This window comes from Taeniopygia guttata, chromosome 5 (assembly GCF_048771995.1).
Source record: "Taeniopygia guttata chromosome 5, bTaeGut7.mat, whole genome shotgun sequence".
NCBI classification, from domain to species: Eukaryota; Metazoa; Chordata; class Aves; order Passeriformes; family Estrildidae; genus Taeniopygia; species Taeniopygia guttata.
In genome coordinates this window covers 47075366-47097510 of record NC_133030.1, presented here as the reverse complement: position 1 = coordinate 47097510, position 22145 = coordinate 47075366, and the positions used below count along the sequence as shown (strand labels likewise).

Below are 22145 nucleotides of genomic sequence, written 5' to 3'. Positions count from 1 at the left end.
TTTTACAGAAATGCTAACAAAATTAAATGCAATCATGACAAAGCCCTTTTTTCTTCTTGCCCACAAAAGACAGCATTCTTCCATTTCTTATTACTTCTGCCTGTCTCTTAATCTAAGCCCAACAAATGAAGCAGAACATTCCCACTGAATAATGTCTCCTTACATAGATAAGGCTTGTAGTCAGGAACAATTTAATAGAGTTTAGATTTAAAGAGAAAAAGATTAGATATTAAGCAAGTAAGACTAATACATATTTTCCAAATATATTTTAAATGAGAATTCTACAATAAAGCAGAATGATGCTGCATGTAAGATAGAAAGAAGTAGAAGATATTTTTAGGTACCAAGAGCTGTACAAGGGGTAGGTTCTTGCTGCAGTAATTGTGAAGGGGCAGAAAAAAAGGGGGTCTGAACAAAAAATTATTTTGATTACCAAGGTCACAGAAACCATTGTGGACCACATTTCTGAAATGTCCAGTGAAAGGATGAAATTGTTTAACAGGGAGTCTGAGGAATTAAAGAGAAGAAGGGCAGAATATTGGCTTATAATGCTATTAAAAAATGATATGTGGCTTTTCATTAACTTGTGTTTCTTTATTCAAATCCTTTGGGGATACTTTATGCTTGATGATATAGAATTTTATCCTTTTTATCTCTAAAGATGTGGTCACAAAGGTTCTATAGCTTATGTGGCAGAGATAGTTTAAGTGTGAATTATGAAAAACAGATAATGCAGGAAATATAAAAAACTTAATACTAATGGGATGCAACAACCAGTGACAAAGTTTAATGAGAAATGTTTCTTTTGAAGCACAGCATGATAACAAGAAAGGATACAGTAAAGAGAGGGGAAAAGACATTATTTTTATATAAGCTTGTCATAGTGCAAGAGTTGAGAAGAGTGGATATGTTTAGAAAGTCCCTAAAATCTGTCATGGAATCTCTACACTGCATGTGGCAACAATCAAGGTTTTTTCCTCTAGGACATAGATTGAAATTTCTATATTAACTTCTTGCTGGATTGAAGACTAAGTTTAATACTTATTTCCTGTCTGCATCTGAAAAAATGCCGTTCTGTGTACTTGAGGAAGGATAAAAATGATAGCTGAAATTTAAATTTTAGTCCCCTGATGGGAAATGTGTAAATCTATATATATAAGAACAAGAAGAGGACTAAAAATCTAGGGGTAACAGGGTAACATTGAGAAGAACAATCAAAGGAAAATGCCCACCTGATTCTTGATTGTTCTGTTATTCTAGTTATACTTATGTTCTATGTATTTATTCCATTAAATAAGGAGGAATGTTGCAAAAATATTTGTGCTTTTTTCCCTTCAAAAAGGCATGTGATGAAGTCTTATCTGCACTCAAAAGTCATAAAACTTTGGAATCTTTAATTAAACTGTTAGGAAGATACAACTATCTGATAGCTCTGACACTGCAGGTTAGCAGCAGATTTTTTCCTTTGTGTTTCTTGGTAAGGCTATTAGAAAATTTGAACAGTTGGTGCAAATCCATATTGTATATGCTGATGATCTCATTGCAGAAGATGCAGTGCAATAGATGACTGAGATTTGATGGAAAGAGGAAACACATGGGATTTAGTGAAGTGAATGAAGATAAATTGCTTATGGTTATCAGGCAGCAGAAATGGTCTGGATGAGTATACACAGAAGCTGACAATCTCAAATATCAAAGGACTATAGAAAAGAGTGGTAATGAGGGAGGGGATAAGGACTTAAGCACAAAATAGAAATACTTAAAAAGGGTAAAAGTAAATGTAGTTTATTTTACCCATATTCAGAATATAGGTTAAGAATTTAGGACAGTGGGAAGCAAACAAGCTACATCTCTCTGAAGAGATCATTCTGATAATGTTTGACCTGTCACCAAACATTGAGAAAATGAGGAATAATAAACATCTCTGAGGAAATTTTTACTGAAGGGGGAAAAATATTCTATTGTTTCAATGACTATGCCCCAACACCTATATTGTTTCAAAAACTGGATTGAGTGGATTAGTGTCCCATTAAAATAATATGAGGTACTTAGAGGGGGAATCTCTACCCCGTGGGATTCTTAGAGGCAGAGCAGAAATGTCTCTGCCTGTAAGGAAATGCTAGGAGAAAGAAGCTTCTGTTGAGGATATAAAACTTGTTATGAGAGATATCAGAGCACATATCATAATGAATAATTCTGTGCTATAAAAGTGATTGAGTGTGATTCAGAAACATTTTCTTCCCAAATTTCTCTGATTGTGTGACAGAGCTTTGATTATTGATTTATAGAATTTCATTTGTAACACTCACTTGCAGAAAGAATGAGATTTCAATGTTTCTGTCCCTTGTTCACTGGCTGCATGGAAAGTAACAGCAGAAGATGGCAGCAGAGATTGCTGACTCTGTCTCATTTCTTTATATGTGCAGCAGAGTACGGATGCTTGGTGAAAGAACACGGGGTGAACTTTCATTTAAAAATATAATGATTTAGTTCTGGGAAGATAAATTCCTTAACTCTAAGAACACATTCATCAGTTCATTTTTTTATGGAAATGATGTGGGAGTTATGAAAGAAAAAACATACTCCTTGTATCTTTCCATATGTCTTAATGGCAACACTTGCAAGCAGATGAAATAGTCCTTGCAAAAGATCACGGACACATTCACTTTACATGGTCCTCCTGCCTTAGCAATAACTCATCAAAGGCAGGTGCCCTACATTCTGTGTAAAAATAAAATAAATTGAGAATTACAAAGAAGAAAAATTTCATTTAAAGTTGCTTAAATTTTAACAGGTGACTCAAAGAACATATAAAGCCAAAACTATTATTTGGCTAAAAGCAAGCCATTGTAAAGATCTGCCTGTAGGTTATCTTGACCCTCTGATCACAGGCTGTGCATGTAGGTGTAAGCTTAAGCATGTAGGAAGAGTAAGGTACTTCAGAAGATCAACTGATACAGTTGTAAACCAAAGACTTTTGGATACTCAACTTCCTTCTGATATCACAGAGAGACACACACCCACAGGCTGTCTGTGCTATCTGGCTAATCCTGCCTCAGGGAAAGCCAGAGGATGATTCCTCAGAGGCAGGGGAATACCAGGATGGAGTATAAAGGATGGAGAAGCAGTGCCACTGTTGCCTTGCTGCATAAAGTGTATTTGAAGCAGCTGTCTTGGCTGTTGCAAATTAATGTTTTTGTATTTATGCCTGTGCATAAGGAAGCTCACTTGAAATGTGTCTGTGCTTCTGCTGCTTTTCTAATAGCTATAGGACAGTCAAGATGCTCTTGGGTTTTTTTTTTTTTCCTTTTTTTTTTCCATCCAGCATCTCTGCTTCTGTGCTGAATATTAACTGTTTGTAAAACTGTGTAACTGAGGCTGACAGACAACTTAATTGCTTAAGTAAAGAGAGAAGCATGACTCAGGTCTGCATATTTGAGCCCTCATTAGTCTTCAAAACCTTTCAAATCAAAGGGAAAAAGAAAATCAGTGGGTACATAATGTGCTCCCCGGAGGTGACATTTTTAGAGCATCCTTTAATTCTGACAGAAATTTTCCATGATGTCTGTTGAAGCACGTCTGCTGTCTTTCTTCCCAGTTGTTAATGACTGCCACTTGTCAAATGGGAGACCTGGAATAAGGAGAATTTAGATAATAGCTCCACAGAATTATATTTTTTCTCTCTCATACATGCATCTATTTATCTTTCTGGTAAGTGTAAATCAGCTGTTTTACTCTGGTATTTTTCTTATAATCATACTGGAGGTCAAAGCATTCATGACTATTATATTAAGCAGAATAAACTTCTGAAAGAGTAAATTCATATTTGGACATAATATCTTACATCAATATTGCTTTATTATTTAGGCGTAAGTCAAAACACTTATTATATAAATATTTATTCCTGGCTTTTTCCTCCTTAATAATGAAAAATTGAAAAACAATTTGAAACGCACTCCAGAATGCAATCTGTTAAACTCTGATGGCTTGCAGTGTATAAGGAATTATCCTTTCTGCCACACAATGCAGAGTGTTGCAACACAAGGAAGCCATAATTGGTTATGTCTTTCTCATTTCCTTTATACATTTGTGAGTTTATATTTCTAGTGAATTCTTTCTCAGAGATTGCTACTTTATGTTCAGGTTGTATTGGGGTTTTGAAATGATGTCTGGGCTTTCAGAACTTACCAAAATATTTGTTATGGCTGTTGCTACATTCAGAAGGTAGAGGTGGGAATACTGCTCATTCCCTGAAACTGAGAATAGCTGTGATGTTTTTTCCATTTCCCGGAGCTTCTCTTCATACTTAATTTGGCTCTTTTGTACCAGTCTTTTGGAAATAAAATGTATAAAAGTTCTGATGATGAGCTGCTATATTGTTTTTATACACATTTTTTTCCTGTGGTTGCAGGCACCACTGGTCCTTGTCTAGCTGCAAAGGCCTTTCAAGATCAGTGTTTGAATATGAGTGTACCATATTTAACTTTTAAAAATATGGAAACAGCCTTCTTATATCCTAATATATACCCATCTCAACTAGCTCTGTGATGTCTTCTTGATTTTTCATTGGTAAAAAATTTAATTCATTAGTAGCTTCTTTTGAAGATGCAGAAGTCATATTATTCTTGAGAGAATAAAACTATTATTCTTGGGAGAATAAAACTAACTGGTCTTAGACCAAAAGAAACAGGTATCTTTAAAATTAAAAAAAAAAAAGAATGAAAAATAATAAAGAAGTCTAGCCCAAACCACAGGATTGTTAGACTAGACTAAGAAAACAATTATTCCTGATGGGAAGCTATTACTGTGTGTCTTAGAAGCTGTTAAAATGATGTAGTTGTAGTGGATTTAAGCTCCAGACCCACAATTGTATAAAAAAGAAATATAAACTGTGATTTTTTTCCCCTTCTACTTTTTCTCTGAAGGTTTAAAGTTATTTGGCTTCACTGATGGAAGTTATACAGGCATCACTGAAATGGATAGAAAGAAAGGCCTAGTATTCAGCTGAATACCTATTGTTTTTATTTTATTTTCCCTTTTCTTGGTTCCAATTTTACCATTCAGCTAGTTTTTATTTGGGGTAAAAAAAAAAAATATGGAAAACAGTAATGTCAAACTGGATGTTTTAAAGTTGCTCTTTTAAAAATTAATATTTTTTTTTTGTTTTCAGTCATTTAAGATATTGTTAATATAATATCTAGTATTTCACAGAAGGATTTTATTCAATAATCTGCCATCTTCTTTGTATCATATTTTGTCATTTTTCTGGGAGAATTCCAAGTTCTTAGAGTTCTTTTTTCATTACTTTTAAAATTCTTATATTCTTCATGAATGTAAGTTCTTTTATGACATTGAGAGACAGTCTTTCAAAAATGTGTCTTAATTTTTAAAGTATTCCACTTAAAGCTGGGCTAGAATGAATTGAAATCTGGGAGAGGAGTTTCCCTGGTGACCTTGATTGTCTATGCTTCACTATTTGAGGTAGAGAGAGAGGGAAAATGACACCTTCATACATCTCTCTGTGGTGAGTCACAGTAAAATGCTCAGTACAATGACTTGGTTACTTGGGTTTTTAACTAACTGAGAAATAAAAGAATCATTAAGAGACTTTCATAAAGAAGTGGACAAGAAAAGCATTTAAGCATAACTATGTGTTATTTCCTTTGTGTTAGGTGAGATATGTGTGCATCGACACATATAGCACCTAACACAACTCTATATTGAAATGCTGGGCTAAATAATATATATATATTATTTATATATATTTATATATATAATTTATATATATTTTTATATATATTATTTATATATATTTATATATATATAATTTCCTTTTTCTTGCTGTATTCAATTTGTCTGAAATCACTCAAAAAATAATATTAGAACTATGCCAGTCTGGGTGTTGCTAATCCCAGGTTTACTCCCTATATCACATTACAAATGTGATGCAGTTCAGAAATTCAATGCTGATATGACTTTGTCAGAGCAAGTACAGAAAAAAGAAAATTTTTGAAATTTAAAATACCTGTAGTATCTCAGAAATTGGCAGATAACAATGTGAGAAAAACACTAAGCATATGGTAAATTCAAAATAAAGATGGAAGTGTTATGATGTTCATAAGAGGTAAATAAAAAGTTTTCTTAGGGTAAATGATTATTCAGAAAAATAAGGTTAGAAAACTCCGTAACAGTGTGTCGAATTGTAAAAAGGTATGTGAAAAATTATGCAGACATTTACAAGGCTCCTATTGATTCCCTTTTTTATGTAGAAATCTATGTACATCACCAATATGGGATTATAGTCACAGAGAAATTGAGTTGATGACATCTGACTTCCCTTTCTCATTCTAGTTCCGAGTCTGGTTTTCTATCTCTGACAAAACCCCTCAGTTTATCTTTGTGAGTTATGATCTCCTCTTAAGCATCTTCAAACTTGTTTTGGGATAAGCTTCTTGTAAATGGTCCCACGTCATGCAGGATAGGGGAAAAGAAAAGATCTTCTATGCTCACTTCTGTCATGAAGCCATGGCCCCTGAGCAGTGAGATTGGCAGTGTTTGTTTGGCTTCCTGGCACTGCCCAGCGTGCCAGTGAATTCACACATGGAAATGGAGGATCAGCTGCCAGTACATGTAGGTGGGTCTGCTGTGTCCTGACACTAAGAAAGCAAACTACTCCTGCAGGACACCTTTATGTGCTTTTTTTTCTTCTAAATTTGCATTTTTTTCAGGTTAAAAATGAGATATTCCTTTTATCTATCCTGGTATACAATGTGATAGTCTGAACATGACACTAAATCTAATTTGGAAAATTCAACACTAACAGCTCCTCTAGCTACTTAATAATTTCTATCTATGAAAATAAGAATTTTCTCTGTCCTGCAGGGAAGGAAGAAAGGAAGGAACTGGAAGCATCTAGGCACCCTGTTTATTTGCATCACATGGGTAAATAAACTCATGTAATAGCAAGTCCAAAGTAAAGGCTATAGATATGATGAAAAAAGAATTGTTTTACAGCCCATCTCTCCTGAATTTTATGTGTATTTGGAAAGTAAGAGAATACCTTGAATATTGCTAACGATTTTTTTTAACTAATATTGAAATATGTCATCTGCATTCTGCAGGTCTATATTTGCATTATTTTTTATGTATATAATTTCAGATTGCATAGTGTGATTATATGTTATATAAGACTTGCAGCAGAGAAGCATCTTTATATTATTACCAAGTCTGCAAGTACATAGAATATATTTATCTATTTTTTCCCCCTCAGCTTCTTTTTTTCTAAAAATTAGGAATTCAATATTATTCAGTGGAATTACTGTAGTGGAGAGTGCGCCCTTCAAGCTCCTAAAGTGAAAGAAAAAAGTTCTGTGAAAAACAGTAGATTATTCCTAAAACTAATCAGCAGCTTTGCGTTTAAGTGTTGTTCAGAAGCAGTTGTCTTAATTAATTTGGTGAGAGCTGGTTCCTTTCTGGGACATACGGATTTTTTATGCAGTATGTCTCAATATATCTTTCTATGAATCGTGATTAGATGGACTACAAGGAAACTGAGACACTGGTACTTAGGTATCCCTTGCTGCAAAAATTGTCAGCCCATCTGCCTGGCATTGACATTTGAGGCTGAAAAGGCAGTATAAGTGTTTAAAGATTAATCTCCCTAATGGCTCAGTTAATCTTCCCAAAATCTTAAGGGATTTGACTGACAGCTGCATGAATTTCCTCCTCAAGTGTGCATATATAAGAACAAAGGGATAAGTAGAAAAAAAATCTATATCCTAAACCCACAGGTGTTTCAATGGGCTCAGAAATATTAGACACTTTGTCATTCACTTCTTGTAGATTCTCAGCCTACTCTGTACTAATCAGGTTCCTCTACACACTACATGACATCCCTCATTTTGTGGGCTTGAGAAGTCAAGTTCTTATTCTTCATAATGGTAGCAAAAAGGATTTATTAAGAGGCTTCCCAATGTAGCACAATATATGTAAGACATTTATGACAATGCATAGAGAATCAGTTATTAATTTTATTTCTAAGGTCAAATTGTTTTTCACTGCTATGCAAATATAAATCTGGAAATTGATAGTTTCTATGGAACATGTCCCTGGCTAGCGATATCAGGGAATTAAGAAAAAAAAGGAAGAGACTTTACTGCAGCAGATAAAGGTTTTATTCAATGTAATCTAGTATAATTTAAACTTGAACACTTATCTCAAGAAAATAGGATTTTTTGTGATATTGATGACCTCTTGGAGATAGAGCATGTTTTTTCAATCTGTTTAATCTGAGTGCTTCTTCCTTTACAAGTTTGGCAAAACATGTAAAGCTTGAAGTAAAAAGAAGCAGACCAAACATGTATAGAAAAACTGAGTCACATCCTAAGGACTTTCATAAATTTTGCCTAAGCTGGTTCTCACAATTAAAAAAGAGCATCAAATACTACAGGTAAATTGTTGAAATTGCTTTTTTCTTCCTTTTTATGGCTCAGGGTTTTGAGCTGCTCGAAAGTCTATGTAGATGCCCCTTGATTTGGACAACTAAGTACTAAGTAGCTAAGTCATCTATCTCTTGTGCTTTGGTGTTCTCATGATTTGAAAATAATTTTCTGGCTTGTAAATGCTCCTTCAAAATGCACAAACAGAATATACAGAAAAGAAAAAGAAGTTGCATGCTATTTCTTCACATGAATGCCACTATGATTGATTTCAGAAGAAAGGAAATTGTTTCCCTTGAGAAGTAAATTATAATTTTCTTGTACTTCATGCCTTCCTACCTGCATGTGAAGAACGGAGATCTCCTCCTGGGGTTTAATGCTTAAAAACTGTACTGTGACCAAAAAGATTTGAGCTGGGTCAGATAGATTATACTCAAGCTGACATTTATAAATGATGTTATCTGTTGACTCCAGCTGTAGAGCACATACAAAACAGAAATACATTGGGATGGGGTAATGTCTTTGCTGCAATGAAGGTTTAACCTTGCTCAGAGGGTGATTAAGTGCAAGGCAACAAGATAGTTGGTCAGATTTATTCAGTATTGTGATAAGATATAATTACTTTAAGGGAAACCATCATCTCAATACAGGAGAAATGGCTTAGTTTATTTAAAACTGATGAGAAACAGAGGTGTCTGCAATCTCAGGAGAACAAATGTCAACAGATATGCATTAAAGGCCCAGAGTAGTTGGATTCATTTCAGCTAGCCATTGTTCCACATATGATGATGTTACACTTTTAAAATATAGAAAAGAATGGAAGAAAAGCTAACGAGCCTGGCTTGCCTGGGCAGAGCAGAATAGAGAAAGAAAATATGACCTCAAAACTCTACTCTCTCAATGCTGGACAGTGATGAGCCAAATGCCAAGAAATTGATACAGAATATTCTGGTATTACTGAAGAGCCTTGTTCAGGCCAATTGAAAAGGGAAAGCTCAGAAGGTTGTATTTCAGAAGGCTATCAAACTCCAGTTTGCTAAGTGTGGTCTGAACAATAGAAGGAAAGTGATTAAATAAATATCTACAGATTGCATATAAGGTACAGGATATAGATATAGAAATGATACAGATGGCTGAATGATTGAAATAATCAGATATGGCTGGTCCTGCCTTGGGGCAGAGCTGTAAGGTGTGTACTAGATAACCTCTTTCTATGACCACTTTTGAGTACATTGCCCTTTCTCTGGCGCAGGGTTTGAAGGTCAAAGCTGGCTGTGGCAGGAGCTTTGATAAGATCAGAGCCAGAGGCAGCTGAGAAATATCCCTATTCTTTCCCAGTGACAGGACCTTCTGGATCTTAACTTGGCATAGGTGAGAGGAGCAAGAACCCATGGGACAAATGGAGAATGGCCACTTTCAAAACTTCTCTTGCTGCTCTGGACACTCTTGTCCTGTGATGGGGAAGTGGGTGATGAACAGGCTGAAGCCCAAAGAAGAACACCTATTAGCTTATGCACAGGAAGACTAGCTATGGAAGTCAAGTGACTTTAAATTTCTGATCTGGTATGATCTCCACACTGAATCCCTCCTCAACAGGCCTTCTGAGAACTGAAAATGGCTCCATGTTTAGAATTAGAAAATTTTAGCAGAGTCACGCTGTTGCAACACTGATGGACATAAATTGTCAGTTATTGCCCTTCCTTACTGAACTAGAACGAGTGCAGTTTGCTGTTTTATTATAAACATGGAATAATTGCAGGAGTAATTGGCCTTTTCTCTTAAAACTAGTAAAACTGTAGACATAAAGGGAATGATGAGAGTTTACACAAAGCAAAATAGTGAAGGCCTCAACAAGGTTCCCATCTCCCTTATTTTTTTTGTGCATTTTGTGACACTTGGCACTAAATCACAGTATTGGCTTGAGAATTTCAGCCATTTGTTCAGAACAAATAAGCTTCCAGCTTCTGTGGACGAGCAAACAGTTTAAAACGTAATGTTATGGGAATACAGGAGACAGCCTCAAGGGCTCTTTGAATTTACTGAAGGCAGTTGCTGCTTTGTTAGCTTTCATTTTAAAGCATTTTGATTCCTTCTCCTCACCCCCATTACTACATTGCCAATTGTTTAAGATTAAGAGATCAGAAAGAAACCACCTTGTCCATATATTTTTTTCTTTTTGGAACTGTGATTTTCAGGATTTTTATGATCTGTCTCATTACCTCTAAATCCCACTTCATTTTACATTTTATTTAAAGCACAGTCTCTCCATTAGATCATAAAATTTCAGCATTTTCAGAAGGTGGTTCAATATTGATTTAAAGGTGAAGTCAGTCTTCAAGATACCAATTTTTTTTTTGCTCCCTTGGAATGTCTTCTAATAATGCCACAATAACCTGCTTCCTTGAAAAGTTTAAAAGCAGTTGAGTCTCGTGCAACTGAACTTTTGAACATGACCCAAACAAATATGTAAAGATATATAAAGATATGTCTGTCTTGTTCTATTTATTACTTTTTTTTTTTTTTTTTTTTTTTTTGTGAAAGATTTGAGGACAAGCATATGAGAAAAACTTAATCCTTTGGATGTTTTTGCTGCTCTTTCAAAAATCACAGAATCACAGAATCATAGAATGGTTTGGGTTGGAAGGGACCTTAAAGATCATCAGGTCTCAACCCTGCGGTCATGGACAGGGATGCCTTCCACTGGACTGGGTTGCTCAAAGCCCCATCCAGCCTGGCCTTGAACACTGCCAGGGATGGGGCATCCACAAAATCTCAAGGCAACTTGTTTCAATGCCTCATCACTGCCACAGTAAAAAATTTCTTCCATGTATCTAATCTAAACCTTTCCTCTTTCAGTTTGAATCCATTCTCCCTTGTCCTATCACTCCATGATCTTGTAAATAGTCTCTCTCCATCCTGCTCTACAGCTTCTTCATCAAAACATACATGCAACTGTTGGTTTCTAATTTTTGCAAGTAGATATACCATTGAAATTCCACTGAGGACAAAAGAGATCAGTTAAACAGGACAGAATGGAATATGTGGCTGAAGAATCCAGTGACAATTATCTGTCTTTTTGAGAATTGGTCTTACAGTTACCTACAATTAAGGTTTCTATATGGTAGCTAGGTAATCTCAGTAAAGATGAAATGATGTTTTTGAAGTGCAGATCAGAGGACAGAAAGGATACTCATGGTAGTTCTAGAGACAAGGTGGCCTTTACGTGGCTTGTGAAGAGAAGCAGCTGAAAAGTATTGTAAGAATTGTGCACTGGAATAATCTGAAAGACTTCTGCAAATGCTTCATACTGTTGCCCTTTCATGTTAGTGCTGTGGATGGAAAGGTAATATAACTGATAACTGTACAATGGTTTATGATCAGTGTGCAGAAGCATGACAGTATTGCATGTTTGTGTGGGTTTTTGTAATTTTTTTAGGAGGTGCAGTTTTCATTTCTGAACAGAACTGGTTTTGTTATAGCCTTCAAGAATCAGAGGTAAATTTTTAATGAAATAATTTTTTATTATGGTTGCAAGACAAGTATGTAATAAGAAAAATATTGTAGAATATTTTGCCTGGCTGAAATGAGTACTTTTTGCCTGCTTTTGTAAATGATGTGCATAGATCCCAAAGAAACCAAGTGTTATATTTCAGTGATCCATACATATCCATACATAGCATTGTTTCCTAATGCCAACAGATTTACCAGGAATATTCTATTCCTCAGTCAGGAGGGATCTATGCTAAAGAAGACATTTAGCTGCCACGGGTTCTTTCATCTAAAAGAAGTTTAATCTTTACATTTGGAGACGTGGCATCTTCATTTAGTTTGGTGCAGCTTTCTAAGTGGCGCAGTGGCCAAAAATATTTCAATGCTAAAAGCTAAGACTTGGCTTGTGGGTAGTTACTACTGAACTTAAAATTCTCTATGTCTTTGATAATGGTCACTGATAAAAAAAAGGAGCAAAAATGAGTTGGTGTTGGCTGGGGAAGCTGGGCCAGCTGTAGCTGAGCTGGCTGATCTTCATCTGTGGGAGCACACAAGAGGCTCTGCAGTCCTTGGAGAAGAGCCCTGCATGAATTCCTTTGTAATGGCATTTGTGAGGTTTTGGTTTAGCTGTCTGTCTCATATTTAAACTAAATATCTAATGCTCATATCAAATTTGAATGGAGGAAAGAAAAACAGAGTTAAGCAGACTTTTGTATTCATATCAGAAGTAAGTCTTTCTGTAACACTGCTGCAGGATTGCTACAAGACTCTGTGTTGTGACATATGTAACTCATATTGGGGTTAAAAGATTTTAATCTCACATGGAACTAGGACAACTTTCTTGTCTGAGCTACAAAAGATAGTAGTTCTCTGCCTCTGATGGAACTGAAAAGATGTAAAAGATCCCTCTGTCCAACATAAAGTGCATGATCATATGCACTGTTAAAAAACCCCCATATTTAAGCACATGTTTATAAAGCATATGTCTAATATTTGATTGTTTAGAAAAAATTTCCAAAGGTTCCAATGGTTTGGTTGAACCATTGCCTGAAAATCCATGGATTTTACTTAAAAGCATTTTGCCTTGGGTGATAGAGCTTTTTATTTACATGTATGTGTGTGTGTAAGAGACTCGTGTATATTTTGACAATATACATAACATAGAAATTATTATATAATTAAAATAAAGAGGAAGTGGTGGAGGTATAACTAAAGAAACACAGCTGTAGCCACAAAGCCTGCATAAGCTATTTCTATATGCATGTTACTATGAATTGAGAGACTCTCAAGCTTACCCTGAGCTCTCAAATGTTTGTCCCTTCATTTTCAGGTGCTCTGGATCTGTAAATAACACTGCTTATGAATAACAGGTCTCTGCAAGTTATTTATGCATCTGGGATAAGCAAAGCTGCTTCACAGAAATGCAGTTATGATATTGGCACAGTGCTATGAGCAGTGTAGACAAGAAAAAAATACAACCTGCTACAAAGAGGCCTTGTCCCCAGTGACATAGTTATCTGACACCATGGAATAATTTTTCTTCTTCTAAAAGAAAAACAAGACCAAGAGAAAGAATGAGTTTTCATTCTACTAACACAGTGCAGTGAAATGTTTTATTTCTAGAGTCTCATTTGGCAAAGGATATCCTGGCAGAATAACCGAGTGAATTGAATGAGTGCTTAAACCCCTAGAATAATAACATCCCTGTAATGAGAAATTCTGACTGCAGAAATGTTCACTCACTACATTAAGCTGAGAATGTGATTGAACCAAGGGCTAGATGACATGAAAACATGTATGCACTTTGTGTTAACCTTTTGTGAAGGACAGATGATAAGCCCTTTACCCTACTGCCAGACTGAAGAGAGATTCAATGTCTCCACTGGTTCCACTCTAATTAAATGTGGATGTTATGTAAACTGCAACCCAAACTGTTTTATGAATTCAGAAAATGCTAGCTTCATTCTTCTTGTCAGGCTACAAAACTAGACCATGACAGATGACTTTCACCATTTGCTGATCATTCATCTACAAAACATAGTAGTTTGAGTCTTTCACTTACGGCTCTTTGCAGAAACAGAACTTAATTAATTGAAGCATTGGTGCTCAGCAAATTATTTTTCTTTTCCCCCTTTAGCCAGATTTCATTGTATCCTAAGCAAAATCTTTAATAACATGATACAAATGAAAAATCACAGACACCATTTCTTATCAAAAGAATGCATTTATTTAGTCTTTATATAAGAATAATTACACTGGCTACATTTAACCACACAAATAGGATGTAACTCAATCAAGATGCAATCAACTGGTTTGGTGCTATTCATGCAGCATCTAAATAATTCAAATTAATCATATTCCCTAGAATCATACTCCCTAGGAGTCACAGCTTTGCAGAGCTAGTGCAAAATTAAATTTATACTAATCTGCCTTTGCGAGCAAAAGCACAAAATATAGTAGAATATTGGCATCACTTGTCTGCTGTGCAGTTATTTTCTCACTTTTTTCCTTCTCTTAATTTCTCTGCGTCTTAGAGATATGAACATATTTAAGGTAATGTGATTTTAAATTTATTGCTTATATTCTAGAAAAGTAAAAAAGTCCTTACTTAAAATACTTTTTTTTTCTTTTCTCTATTCCAATAAGGGGTAAATATGTTATGGGAATATAAGAAAAAGGAAATTGTTTATTCTCAAGAAATAAAATTAGGAAGCCTGTCTTTAGCTTTTTATAAGAATGAAATCCAAAAATCAAATTAATAAACAGAAAAGTTTTAATAACTGCTTTCTTGAGTGATCCAAAATCAAGGCAAATATAAGTGTTAATTTGAGGAATAAATTTAGCACTATATTACTTTATTTTTCATTTTCTTGTTCCTTGAGATGGGGAAAGAATATATCCACAGCATTTCAATAAGCATACTGATCCTCATGTGATATTGAAGGCACAGTATCAGTTAGAAGAGTGATGCCACTTTTATACATGTTCAAATATGTATGCAAATTTTACATGAATGCTCAGTTTAAGGATGATTGGCTAGCAAACACTGTGAATTCTTTTGCTTTAATAAGTAAGGATTCTCTATTAAGAGCAATTTTTCCTTTTTAGCTTATAGGTGAAGTTATTACATTTTCAACAGACTGAAATATAACAAATGCATGCTGTTATTCCCATGAGAAGTGAGGGCCTGCACAGCTTAGCTTAGACACAAAGGATGCACAGGAAAAGAGAAGAACTGTTCCTGGAATGGCAGTGGAGGCCACCATGGTCTGAGTCTCCAGCCAGGAGCTGCTGCTGCTGTTACTGCAGGTCCCTTGCTCACAGACTGCTGCTCCAAAAGGCCCAGCAGTGATAGGAAAATCAGGGCAGTGTAAAACTGCCTGACACAAGTGCCTGTGGGGCTTTGCTTACAACTAGGAGCAAACTGAAGGAGGACTGTGGTCCCTGCAGTAAGCAGGAGGGAAGGGCTCACTCAGTGAGCTCCTGTGTGAAAAAAAAAAAACCCCTCTGTTTCTGTGCAGTCTGTGGTAATTAAAGAAGGAAAACAAACAGAAATCTGATGTTAAATTGATTTATTTGAAATGGTGTGAGTGATATTCTCTACTGAATAACACCAGTTGGCTGGCAAATGTATTGCCTCCCTTGTGGTGGGGGAAGGGTTTGAAGAACAGTCCTCTGCAAAGGTGGGTGATTTCTGCTTCACCTGTGAGGAGCAATCTGGAAGAGGGGAAACAAGGCACAAATGTGTATTGTTATAAGTATGGCATGGCTGGAAATGAGTCTGGGATCAGGGGCTGAGATGTAACAAGCACTTGAAATTAAAGAAGAAATGGGCTGGGAGATGCCATGTCCGTGAAGAGATAGAAGGGGGAATCAGTAGAGAAGTACCCAAATTACAAAGCTGAAGTAACTCTGCAGTATTGTTCCAAGTGCCTGTAAGGGAGGAAAAACTGTCTTTAATAAAACAAGAAATAATATTTCTTGAGGAGAACTTGTACATATGAGAATCTTGAGGAGAATCTTTGCATATGTGGAGAGAATAAATAGGAAAGGCTGGATAATGGAAACAGAACATAAATGTAGGATTTGTAGTGTGTTAATGGTGGCTTTGAAAGGTTCTGGTATAAAATGAAAGAAATGAAAGATTGTGGTGGGAATTATAGTCACCATCTACTTCTACAAGTTTTACAAGTAGGTGTTGATTCATCCTAAGCTACAATGACACATTTTTTTTTGTGTGTGTTGGTAATTGCAGTGGTCTTCCCACCTGCAGCCTCAGGGACATAAAATCACAAGAACACACTTAGTCATCTAGACTATTTGGGCCCTTAAGTTTTGCTTGAACAAGTAAGTTTGTTGATTTATTTCTCATTTCTCTTTTGCATATTACTAGTTACCAAAGGCAATTACAAGATATTTGAAAAGAAAGATTCCTAAATACCACTGTGTCACAAGAGAATGGAAGCAGAGTCTGAAAGTATTGATTTTTTTTCTTGTACTAAAAATACACAAGCCAAACTGCCAACTGCTATATGTCAGCTTAGGCCCCTGGCAGCAGCTTTACACCAAAGGAGAGTCTGGCTCTTCTTCCCTGAATTTTGCTTAATTCCATCCTATTTTCATTCAAGTATGTGCTTCTGAGAGGATAAGCACAGTAGTTCTTAAGGGCTGCAATCTCTTAAAATATAAAATAAATAAATGGCTTTGGGATAAATATTTTCTCTCTGCTAGTGGCATAATGTTTGGGCTTGAAATGTTATCATCAAAGAAAGTTTTATCTTGAAAAACTCTGCTTTCTGGCTCTGAATATCAAGCCAGGTAAGATTCTGAAAGTACTGAATTATCTATAAAAAAAAACCAAAAAAAAAAAAAAAAACCACCAAAAAAAACCCCCACAACAAAAAACCTGAAAAGTAGCAAGGATTCAAACCTTTCCCTAAAGACTGCTTTGAGCAAAGGCAGTGTAAGTCTTCCATATATGTAATTTGAATAGTCTAATCTGAGACATTCCTGCAGCTGAGACCTGGCTGTGTGTTCTGCGTAGTTCCATTTGTAATAATACAAATCTTTATGAGCAGAAATAATTCAGAATTTGCTGTGTTATCATTAGAATTCTCATTATGGGAACAGAAGTGACCACTACAGATAATGTAGCAAAACTGTTCCTACTCTAACATTTCAAATTCACTTGCTAAGCAGTGGGAAAATTTATTCCTTCTAGGCTAAAGTTTTCAGGCTTTAGCACAGCTGGACAGGTATTTATTTTATTTTACTTGGAAATGAAGAAAGAAAGATGAATGGTTTTGAAGAGAAGTAGAAGACCATGTATGGTGGTGGGTTGATGATGGGCACTGGCTGCATGCCAGGTGCGCCAAGGCCAGGCTCACCCTCCCCTCCTCAGCAGTGCCTGTGCTCAGCCCTGGTGTTACCACACCTCCAATCCTCTGCTCAGTTTTGGGCCCCTCACCCCAAGAGTGGCCCTGAGGAACTGGGGCGTGTCCTGAGGAGGGCAGCAAAGCTGGGGCATTGTCTGGAGCAGCTGAGAGCTGGGGCGTTCAGCCTGGGCGAAAGGAAGCTCATGGGACACCTTGTCATTCTGCACAGCCACCTGAAAGGAGGATGTACCCTGGCTCCTCACCCAGGTGACAAGGGAAAAGGGGAAATAGCCTCAAGCTGCACCAGGGAAGGTCTAGGTTGCATATTAGGAAAAAATTTCTTCAGTTAAATGGTTTTCAGGCATTGGAACTTCCCAGAAAAGTGGTAGAAGCAAGATCCCTGGAAGTGTTCAAAAATCATGCGGGTGGCACTTGGGAACACAGGTGTTGAACTCAGTGGCACTGTGATAACAGTTGGACCTGGTGATGTCTTATAACCTTAACAATTCAAATGCCCCTATGATTTTGCTATGGTTCAACCGTATCTGTGCAACCATTTAAACCATTTAGTTACACTAAAAGTCACACACTTGATCATTTAAATCACATCAGGAATTTGCAATTAATTTTCACACTGGATAAAACAAATCAAAAATTACAAGCAAAGCAAGACCTGCTTTGGACTATGGCAAGCACAGTTTTGTTTCTAGTACTGCCAATGAAATGCTTTCTGTCAAAGGAAAAAAAGATAAAAGCAGCTCAAATCTGTGTTACTCTGAGCTTTTGAGGTATTTTTAACAATTTTATCTCTTTAAAATAATAAGGATGCATTTAATTTCATTGGCTTTGCTCACATAAAATAATGGTTCAAATTTAGTGTCCTAATTAGGAAATTAAATGGAAGAGGATTGTAATTTAAATTCTCATTTAATTCTACCAAGTTATATAATAAACATATCCAGAATTTAGCTGTGTATACTGCATAGTTGTTGCATATGTAAGACCCTGTGTGGTTACACACCAAGTGTTTTGCTTGCACCCAGAAAAGTACAAATTCTCCCTCACATTATACAAGCACTTACAGCTGATTTAAGGATTGAAAAATTGTCAAAGGTATCTTGTTGTGTATCTTATGACAGATTATGTCAAAGTCTTTAGTCCTTATATCACTGTGGTGCCCGAGCATCTTCCAGCACGGCATTAATGACTTGTTGAACATTTTCAGTGTGTAGTCCTCACTGCTATCCCTGCTGTTGTTCAGTAAATAGTAAGCCTTACTGTTTTGATTTTTCCAGATTCTCATAACACTGCAATCACTAAGGTAGCTGAAAGCTTTAGAAGCAGGAGTTAGAAGATAGTGATTGATATTTTAGGCTGGTCTCTGGGGGTCTCTCTGTGCTTTTCCTGTGGTGCAAGCCCGACTAACAAGGCATCTGTGTGCTGTTTCCAGATGTGCCCAGCCCTTGGAGACGGGACTCTGCCTTCTCTGTGGGGAACTGAGGAGTCACTGGGAGCTGTTCTCGGCGCTTCAGGTGGCAATGGGCAGTCAGGCTAAGCTGCACATTTGGGGCATAGCTGCTTTTAGTAGTTTGAGTCAGTTTTTAATGTCACTTCTCATCTATGGATGTAAAAATTTGTTCTAATACCATATTTGTTTAATTAAAATTTATGTTATACAGTTTCAGAATCTGACGAGATTGGAGGAGGTTGAATTTTCTGTCTAAGAGATGGGAAGGGAAGGAAAATATTTTCTTTACATTTCTTTATCTTTATTGGTGAGGAAATAGATTGATTCCTGGAATGAACTAGATTGCCTTAAAGACAGCTCTCATCTATAGCCATAATATCTGACCCTAAAGGAACTTTGAGAGGTGGAGTTTCCACCTGTTGTTGTGTCAACATAACAATTGTGTGAAGGACAATAACAGCACACCTGTCCAGCTGGTCCTGCTCAGAGCCAGGAGTGGAATCTCTTGGGTTGGGGGAACCCTTATTATCTAATTAGTAGAGTTCAAGGAGGAAAATTGTAAGGATGGCCTAGCTCCCTGGACCTAGATTTTCCGTGCATAGTCAAGAGAGATGAAGGAAAATTAGGTTTTAGAGAAGACCAGGCTTTGCCTCAGAATAATAGCTTCCAGGTATTAGCTTTTTCCACTGCCTGTGGTGATCCTTTCTAGAGGAGACTTGAATTAGTAACTATATAATCCAAATGATAGATATCAATTTTTTCTATCTGTGCTACTCTCTGGGAATGTAATTACAGGCTATGCTTCATTTGATCCATGTGTTAAAAAGAAAGAAATCATTGCAATCTGGTTTCTTTATTTTATTCTTTGTGCAGCTGTGACATTTGCATGAACAGTCCTGAACTGCTACTTATATTTCTGCCAGACATTAAAGATACTTTTGAAACTTACCCAGAAGATGGCATGAAGAATTCTTAAAGCACATTTGTGAATGAATGTTTCAGAGCAAAAGTCAATATTTTCTCTTTCTTGTGTTTGCCTTTCAAAATGCCTTCATTTTTTGCATATTGAAAGTAACTTAGCAAACTTTCAGTAGGATTAATTTGTTTAATGGCTTCCATGAAATATTGTATCTGATGGACTAAAAGTGGTATTTGTCCAGGATACAAGTGATGACCTTAATAGGATCACAAAATAATTCAGGTGGTGAGGTACTCAGGAGAGCTGGTGCTCAAAGCAGGGCCAGCAATATTGTGAGATCAGGTAGGTTTAAACAGCTTAATGGAAACAACTTGGATTGGATTTAATATTACAGTTTTTTAAACTTTTTAGAAATGTTAGATTTCTGCAAAAGGGGGAATATTCAACAAGATTTCATGGACGTCTGTGACCTACCTTTTTAATGAGCATTTGTATGTCTGACATTTATCTAGTTCTGGGAAAGAAGCATGTACTTCAGTATTTAATCTCTGATGTATTGGAAAGAATTTAGCACTTAATATTGGCCGATTTTTTATCTGAAATAAAGTTTTTGCTTTGAAGTGGCAAGACTGGAAGCAGATTCAGATAGAAAGGGTATCTATGATGCTGATAAAAATTCTGGTGACAAACTTCATGTTATGTGTACGTTATTAAATTAGAAAGAAAAATTACAAAATTGAGATCTGGTCTGTTGAAAGCTGTAAAATAATTTCAGAATCATTCTAACTCCAAAGCATCCTACAACATTTTTAATTTCTGAAATACTTTTGCCTTCCATACAGCTGTGTGAAAATTCCCCTGTCTCAGATCACAGATGTTATGACCTAACAGTGACCTGAAGCACTCCTGCAGCAGATAAGTTAAAGAAAACAGGGAGCACTTCAAACTGTTAGCTATCCTGGGGTGCTGGACACAGCATCCTTAGGCACTTAATGGAGAGAGGTGAGATGTCACATAAGTTCACTGAAATTGAGTGGTTTATCTACAAAAGATGAAGTGAACTCAATTCCAGTTTTCTATCTTTCTTTCAGGTTTTTTCCCCAGTGCAAGCCACTGTCCAGCAGTCCTGATAGTGGGAAGCTCAAATCGCTGTTGTGCTCTTGAAGTCAGCCCTGAGCAGCATGATGGCAAAATTGCAAGAGATGGCAAAATTGCAAGAGAGTTTCTGTGCCAGATGGGACCTGACTGAACATATAATTGAAACAGTGAGACCACCTGGATACACAGGGCTGTCAACTATAAAAAAGGAATACTCCTAATAGTTACTGGTAGAAACAGACAAAACCAGTTTTGCAGGCAGGATGATGAGTGATAAAGAGGGTTTTGTTCCTTTATGGCCTGTGCAAATTCTAATTGTGGCTGTATGTTATTGCTTCCTCTGGAAAGATGATTCTGTGGGCTCCTGGCATAGCTTCTTGTTCTCCGTTTATCCAAACACCACACAGCCATCATGACATAGCTTCCATTTTCTCTTTTGATTTGAAGAAGTTAAGCATAATCCACCCCTTATTAATAATACAGTCCTCTGAGGCATCATTTCCCATTCATTTCTTCTTTTACAGGGCCCTAAAAGTTGTTGTAAAGGAAATACATTTTGGAACACCTATGTAGGTATTATAATATATATATTTTTAAAAAAGTAGATAAATTGGGCCCATATGGCTTATTGTGATTAAAAGCTTCACTGCTTATGGTGAAATTCTAGAGCTACACATATTGCTGTTATTAGCATATAAATGCTCTTATCTGCCAGAGTTGGACATAATCATGAAATATGCCATCATTCCAGGATGAGGCTGGGAGCTGCCTGGGGTCCCATAACATTATGAGAATGAAGTAGGAACGCTATTGTCATGGTTGAGGAAGCACATACATTTCCACCCCCTCTTTTTTGAAACTGGTAATTTTACAGCAAAAATGGCTTACATTTTAGGTGAAATTTCTGAGATTTATTTTAATGTCAAAGGTGACTCTTTTTTTTTTTGAGTAGCAGAAAAATCTGTTAAAACTTTAATTATTTTAGATACTTTGCATGTGCATGGAAGACAAATAGCTTAATAATGGTCATTTTTTTTCAGAGATTTAATCTAAATGTAAAATACCTCTGGAAAACATTAAGAAATTTATACCATATTTTAGCTGTGTGGTGAGATTTTCTCTGGAGCTTTTTAGGATCCACTTTGTTCTTATTTGCTCCTTATTTGTGTGGTTTTGGCTACTGTTGCACAAGGATGTCTGGCTGGGACCATCTGCAGGGCTTTGCTGGGAGGCAGGATCTGAAATGGTCTTTCAGCCTGCCTCTTTCTTTGTCTGTAAATATGTGGAACATAGCTGAGATCACCCTTTCTATGGACTGGGAGAAAGGTAAAATAGGAGAAGCATCCTCCCACTTAGCT

General features: G+C 36.3%; 1 long non-coding RNA gene across 1 annotated transcript; it reads left to right on the top strand.

Annotated features, from left to right (window-relative positions):
* Positions 1 to 489: 489 nt before the first annotated feature.
* On the top strand, positions 490 to 20892 carry LOC115495577 (uncharacterized). Its single transcript, XR_012056470.1, has 4 exons — positions 490 to 3711; positions 18753 to 18834; positions 20532 to 20691; positions 20781 to 20892. It is a non-coding gene; the product is annotated as an uncharacterized lncRNA (long non-coding RNA).
* The last annotated feature ends 1253 nt before the right edge of the window (positions 20893 to 22145 follow it).